At 44.9% G+C, this 5,849-nt stretch overlaps 1 pseudogene; it reads right to left on the bottom strand.

Moving 5' to 3' along the window:
- LOC121030359 (aldehyde oxidase 4-like) overlaps positions 1-5,849 on the bottom strand; it is a 76,849-nt pseudogene that overhangs the window by 69,125 nt on the left and 1,875 nt on the right.

Raw genomic sequence — 5,849 nt, 5'->3', positions numbered from 1 at the left:
ATGCGTATATTATTTCTTTTTAGTGTATCACTTAGTTCTCTAATTTTCCCCTCATACTCCTGGATGTTTTTATCTCTCTTTTTCTCAGCTTCCTCTTTTTCCATAACTTTATCTTCTAGTTCACCTATTCTCTCCTCTGCCTCTTCAATCCGAGCTGTGGTGGTTTCCATTTTGTTATGCATTTCATTTAAAGCGTTTTTCAGCTCCTCGTGACTGTTCCTTAGTCCCTTGATCTCTGTAGCAAGAGATTCTCTGCTGTCAGCTATACTGTTTTCAAGCCCAGCGATTAATTTTATGACTATTATTCTAAATTCACTTTCTGTTATATTATTTAAATCCTTTTTGATCAGCTCATTAGCTGTTGTTATTTCCTGGAGATTCTTCTGAGGGGAATTCTTCCACTTGGTCATTTTGGATAGTCCCTGGCGTGGTGAGGACCTGCAGGGCACTTCCCCTGTGCTGTGGTGTATAACTGGAGTTGGTGGGCGGAGCCGCAGTCAGACCTGATGTCTGCCCCCAGCCCACCGCTGGGGCCACAGTCAGACTGGTGCTTGCCTTCTCTTCCCCTCTCCTAGGGGCGGGATTCACTGTGGGGTGGGGTGGCCTGTCTGGGCTACTTGCACACTGCCAGGCTTGTGATGCTGGGGATCTGGCGTCTTAGCTGGGGTGGGTAGGCAAGGTGCACAGGGGCAGGAGGGGCAGGCTTAGCTTGCTTCTCCTTAGGTGATCCACTTCAGGAGGGGCCCTGTGGCAGCAGCAGGGAGTCAGATCCGCTGCCGGAGGTTTGGCTCCGCAGAAGCGCAGAGTTGGGTGTTTGCGCGGAGCGAGCAAGTTCCCTGGCAGGAACTGGTTCTCTTTGGGATTTTGGCTGGGGGATGGGCGGGGAAGATGGCGCTGGCGAGCGCCTTTGTTCCCCACCAAACTGAGCTCTGTCGTCCGGGGGCTCAGCAGCTCTCCCTCCCTTTGTCCTCCAGCCTTCCCGCTTTCTGAGCAGAGCTGTTAACTTATGACCTCCCAGACGCTAAGTCGCGCTTGCTGTCGGAACACAGTCCGTCAGGCCCCTCCGCTTTTTGCAAGCCAGACTTGGGGGCTCTGCTTGGCCGGCGAGCCGCCCCTCCGCCCTGGCTCCCTCCCGCCAGTCCGTGGAGCGCGCACCGCCTCGCCGCCCTTCCTACCCTCTTCCGTGGGCCTCTCGTCTGCGCTTGGCTCTGGCGACTCCGTTCTGCTAATCCTCTGGTGGTTTTCTGGGTTATTTAGGCAGGTGTAGGTGGAATCTAAGTGATCAGCAGGACGCGCGGTGAGCCCAGCGTCCTCCTATGCCGCCATCTTCCCTCCGGATGTAGAGGATATTATGCAAAGTGAAGTTAGTCAGAGAAAGTCAAATATCATATGACTTCACTCATATGAGGATTTTAAGATACGAAACAGGTGAACATAAGGGAAGGGAAGCAAAAATAATATAAAAACAGGGAGGGGGAAAACATAAGAGACTCTTAAATACAGAGAACAAACAGAAGGTTGTTGGATGGGTTGTGGGAAGGGGGAATGGGCTAAATGGATAAGGGGCATTAAGGAATCTACTCCTGAAGTCATTGTTGCACTATATACTAACTAGGATGTAAACTTAAAAAAAAATAATAAAATTAATTAATTAATTTAAAAAAATCTGACTTGGAGTACAGTAGACTACATGGGATGCTTATACTAACATCTGTACCCAGTCACATTATCCTCTTACCTGTATGGGATGAAACCTGGTTTTGGTGTTTCCTACGCCTTCTACTGTGGTGACAGCAGCCCCATACAGAGAGCAGATGGGCACCAGGCACACTGTAACTGGATAATGGCTGTGATAGCATTTTCTAAAGAAAACACATTGGAATCATAGGGAGTGACTAACATAATTCAGGGAGTCTAGGAAAGTCATGGGACTATATTTCTCTGAGAATACAGAGAACACTAGATAACAAAACAAAACAAAACAAAGTGTAAGTTCCTATAAGTGTCCAGGAAAGAACTTACATATGGCTGGCATCAAATGGTAGAGAAAAATGGAGAAAGAAAAATGAAGAGTTTTGTAGAAGACCTCCAAGAGATCTCTCCCCCCACCCCATTCTAGGGAGAAGAAATCTTTTACTTTTAAGATTATATATTGTGGATTATATGTTTTGGACTATAAATAAACCACAATGGGGTAGTTTAATCCATTTGGTTTTCAACTATGCAAAGCTTTTAAATATACAGATACTCTGGTTGCATGTTAGCCCAATTAAATCAGAATCTGTGGGTGGGATCACTTCATCACTTTTTAAGGCTCGTCAGCTGATTTCAACATACGGCCATATGTGGAAGCCACAAGTTTATGCCCTTATCTTGACCACCTCTCCTACAGTAGAGTCTGTATTAATGACAAAGTGGATGTGGTTAGCACAAGATTCTCATCTTACTGGTTGGAAATGGGGTCCAGACCTCAGTCCAATTTAGCTTTTTATTCCCACTCAGGCTAAGTGGGAATGGGAAATTGTCTTTAAGTCATGGGAAATTGTCTCTCTCCCATGGAATGCTTCCTCTATTCTCCCACCCAGGAAGACAGTAAGCATGCAGTTCTTCTGGAAGAAAAGACAGAGTGCTGTTCTTGGCTCCACCAGCCCTTTGAATGATCAAAGGTGTTTGGAAACCAGCCAGCTGGCTGGTTGGGTACCCTGGGAGAGTGCATGATGTACAGGGCAAGAGTGTGCAGCAGATAAATTTTTGGTTTTTTTTATGTCCTCCAAGTCCCCCTCCCCCATTAAGTTTACTTCCTCTTAATCTTATCCCCCTCTCCCTTCTCTCTCAACTGCTCTTCCAGTGTTCATTGCTCTCCTCAGCCTTATCCTCATGCCTCATCTGGAAAATAGAGTCATGAGCCCCCTCCACTCCCAGCCCACTGCTTCTTACCCAGAGTTTCAGTCATTGCCCTGGGTTCTTGGCCAGGAGGGCAAGAGTCCTTCCTCCTCTTCCCCTGTGCTCTGGCTCCCATCTATTCTTCTCTCTCCATGGACCTGGTTCATCACCAACAGTTCTCCTAACCTCTTCCTTTCTAGAATCTCATTTCCCTAAATTCCCTTGGATTTAAAAGTAAATTCAAGTGTTTGTTCTGCTACACAAAACAAAACAAACAAAACAAAACCCAATGTCTCTCTCCAGCTACTGGTCCATCTTTCTTTCCCTTCTTAGTAAAGTTTCTTCAGGAATTGTCCACAACTTCCTGGCTTTCCAGCCATTCCTGTGCCATCTGTATCTCATCTTCCAGTCCCATCTCTCTGCTGCCCTTGGTCCGGAAGCAATCTAATGGCACTGGGCCACTCCCTGGTATCTCATACTATTGATCGCTTCTGTCTTCTTGGAACTTTCTCCTCTTGATGTTCCTCCTTCAACTCTGATTACTCCCTCTTGGTCTTCTTTGTGGGGGTGTCTTTCTTTGTGCATATCCCAGTCTGTGGTTCTACAGTGTCCTGTACCTATAAGCATACTATAAGCTCTCATAGTATTCTATGTTCCAGATGGCCTGGGTCTGAAAACCTGCCTTCACCACCAGCTGGCCCATATGATCTTGAGCCAGTTATTCAACTTTCTTTGCCTTGATTTTTTTTTTTCAATGTGAGTGATAGTAATGCCTATCTCAAAGATGTTCTTCAGACTAAATATGGTAATATATGTAACCTACTTTGAACGGTGCCTGGCATACAGTAAGCATTAGAAAAATGATAGCTATTTTTATTATCATTTTTAATATTTATATTGACAGCTTCCAGTAAGTTATAGCTCCAGATGAGACCTCTTCTCTGAATGACAGAACTCTTTATCTAGATGCCTGTGGACAATCCCTCTTGGGTATCCTGTAATTACCCCAATATGATGTGTTCAAAGCTAAACTTACTACTTTCCCTTCCTCTGCTCCTCCTCTCCCATGTTCCCTAATTTGTGAACAGTACCACCCAGTGACTTAAGACAAAAACTTGGAATCACACCAGACAACTCCTGCTTCAGAACCACTTTCAATTATAGTGAGCAAATTTACATTTTAGGCCAAGGTAATCTGAGACCTCATTCAGCCCTTCCAGGCAAATAACTCCTCTTAGTATATGTCAAAGACCTAAATCTTCTACCAGGACAATGTATCACTTCTTTGTGTTTAAGCCATTCTTACCTGACCCCCACTCTGAAATCTCTTGCTTAAAAGCAAAGAAGTATTTGTATAGAAATAGATAGCATGGCCCTGAGAGACTGACACACAGGACAGATATACTCTGATGGGAACGAGGTAATGGGAAAGATTTGGAGCTTAGGAAGTTGCAGGGTGAGCAGGCCTGGAGGTAGAAGAGAGGGGGAATGCCTGTGGACAGGAAAAGTAGGAGGCTCTGTGTCCTTCCTAGATGTGCCCAGGGCAGGGCTTGGCCCAACACAAAGGATACTGGACCTTCCTGGACTTGGACTTCTTTCTTGACACCATGACAGTGCAGGTGCTACAGCCTTCTCCCCAACAGCTGTACTTGGTGCCTATGAGGCAGACTGGAAAGGGAGGAGTCAAGGAATAGAGAGGCCCAGGCCACTGCTTTTCATGCTCTTCTTCCTCAGATACTGATAACAAGTAATATGTTTTCTTGACTCTTTCTTGTTTAGAGAGCTGTTCCTTTTTTTTTTGGCATATAAATGAGTTCACTGATTACAGATGAGAATAAATCCTCACTGACTCATACTGCCTTATCTGCAACCCTCCAGGCCAGATTCGTTTCTGATGCAAAATTTTCCATATTTTACAAAGGTAATAAGGTAGCGTTCCCAGTGGGTCTACAAGGCAGCACCTTGTAATCAAACACATTAATATTTCTGCAATGAACCATAGGGATATTCACACTAAGTGGGATATATGAAGACTACCAACAGCCTCATGAGACATCAGGGTTTATGTTCAAATGAGGTATAAAAAAAGCTTTTGAATTCAGAGTTGTGGACAATGGGTCACTGTGGAGTTGGTGGGAAATGGTGCATAAGAAAAACAGAAAATCCTTCTGTGAGGCTTAACTTTCCCTGCTCAGCAATGTATGCTTTTACCTCCTTATTGGATAGGGAATATTAATTTAATAACCATGGTTCCTGAACTGGTAACATCAGCAACCACTGTGTACATCTTCCCTACAAGATGTTTGCATTTTTTCATAAAGAGGGACAAATAGTATATGTAAACCTCCTGCTTTAGGTTCTATAAGAATCTATTAGAATTTGCTTTGGACCTTTTTCAAGTGAGGTTTAAAAAGGATTTTGTGGGTGGAGGTCATAATTGGCTTGGGCAGAAGTTAAGCTAATTTCATCTTGGAAATTGCTGCCCATGAAGAGATAATAGCTGGTCAGGACACCCCTGGAGTAAAGAGCTCGGAGATTGTCTGCAGAGATCTGGAGGAGCCCCCCCCCCTTCTTTTGTCCCCAGTCTGAGCCAGTCGTTTCTGCACAAGCAGGTCAAGCTTTCCACCTTTAGGCAGGGGCTCAAAGTCAAGTGCCATTGAACAGGGCATCGAACAGGGCAGAAAAGGCAAGAAACCCTTTCTCTGTGACTCTGGTGTCCTGAAGTTTCCAAGTAAAGGAATCTAGTTGTTGTCTGGCTCAAAGACAGAGGCTACTTTTGAGTTTTCACTTTGTCAGACCTTAAGATAGCTCTGTGATGTACATTTTAACATTGCCTTGAGTGAAAAGTGAAAGATGGATTCAACCAGCTGTTTTCTCCTTTGGTCACCAAATAGCTAGTTTGAATCCTCCTTCCTCCACCCCCACCAGATGTGCCAGACTCAGTTACTTACAATTCTGCTGACTCA

The sequence above is a fragment of the Herpailurus yagouaroundi genome, unplaced genomic scaffold, assembly GCF_014898765.1.
Source record: "Herpailurus yagouaroundi ecotype Mexico unplaced genomic scaffold, PumYag 140, whole genome shotgun sequence".
Taxonomy (NCBI): domain Eukaryota; kingdom Metazoa; phylum Chordata; class Mammalia; order Carnivora; family Felidae; genus Herpailurus; species Herpailurus yagouaroundi.
Note: the sequence above shows the minus strand (reverse complement) of the source record. Positions and strands in the feature narration are given on the sequence as shown.